Source organism: Macadamia integrifolia, chromosome 5 (genome assembly GCF_013358625.1).
Source record: "Macadamia integrifolia cultivar HAES 741 chromosome 5, SCU_Mint_v3, whole genome shotgun sequence".
NCBI classification, from domain to species: Eukaryota; Viridiplantae; Streptophyta; class Magnoliopsida; order Proteales; family Proteaceae; genus Macadamia; species Macadamia integrifolia.
In genome coordinates this window covers 3,191,953-3,193,407 of record NC_056561.1, presented here as the reverse complement: position 1 = coordinate 3,193,407, position 1,455 = coordinate 3,191,953, and positions in this window count along the sequence as shown.

The following is a 1,455-nucleotide window of genomic DNA, read 5'->3' as shown; positions in this document are numbered from 1 at the left end:
AATAAAAATGAACGGTATGAATTTTTAACGATAATAAAAACGATAATATACACTATACACAAAAATTGTGGAATCAAATAATTTTTTTATCAATAATGATGTTGGCCATATTATTTATAATATTAAGTAATATGTTTTTAAAGTGCCTTTTTTTCACTCAAAAAAAGACAAATGTGTTTTAAATTCATTCAAAACTTCTGCTGTTTTTTTCCGAGTGTATGGTTAGGATCAATTTGGATAATGAAAAAAAAAAAAAAAAAAGCATTTAAGACGTGTTTTAACTAGATATGAAGCCAACTAGGATGCCATTCAGGGCTTATATTGCAAAGCCATTTGATACTAAGCTCCTTCTTTTTCTCTCCATTGTATTGGGGATATATCTTTTCGCAATTTATTGATAAGGTGTTGGTGCTAGCAGTTGATCGTTGAGACTTACACAAATATATCTCACCATTGATGTGGAGAGAGTTCTTGTGACGTTAGAAATTTTCCTACGAGTAGAGGCTTCTCACGACACCAGTGTAGTTTCCCACCAATAAGTGTTATAAGAACAGTTTTTATATAGGGGTTCAGAACATTTACTGTGGGGAGAGAATATGAGGTCCATAAGGTGAAATCTGCACCATACATCAAGGTGTTAGTTCGCATTGTATTGATATTGGCGGGAACGAGATGACTACTTATACCGTCAATTAGGGGTATCAATCCCAAGCCCAAATTGACAGAACCAATGGGACCCAACTGTTTAAAATCAGCCTGGCCCTTTTACAAGCCCAACATTTAGCTAGACTGTTTATACATGTGTTTTATATTTTAGGTAGGATAGAATATATATATATATATATATATTGATATTTTTATTAATTATTGAATTTAGTTAAGTGTAAAATCTTTTTTAAATCATTGATTGTTTAATAAAATATATTAATTCTTAAAACTAAGACAATTAAAGACTATTTAAGACCCGTTCAAGACTTTATTAGTGCATCAGCCTTTTTAAGATCCGATTTAGTCCGATTAAAGCCTGAAGCCCAATTGAGATCAACCTGGCCCAATCGATTGACACCCCTACTGTCAACTGCACATTGGCATCATGGGAATCCTTTTCTTTTCTTCTTTTATATATGTGTACGTGTGTATGTGGAAAAAGAACGCTACCCAAAAGTGAAAAGACACCCATGCCACAATTCTACTTCCCAATGTGTTTGGCGTACCAACACCATCAGGTAACATTCCTTGTCCCTCAATATACCCACTTGTGTTCCCTACGCCCCGATACATGATAAAAAGCGAAGGCGGGGGTAGGGCCAAGGGAGTCTTTTAACAATCTGTCTCCACTCCCCCATGTATTTGAGCATTGAACAAGCAAGCAGATAGAGTTCTTTCTTCCATATATACATTGACACACCCTCGAATTACTGTCTAGTATTTTTTTTTAATAACCCTTTTTTTTTT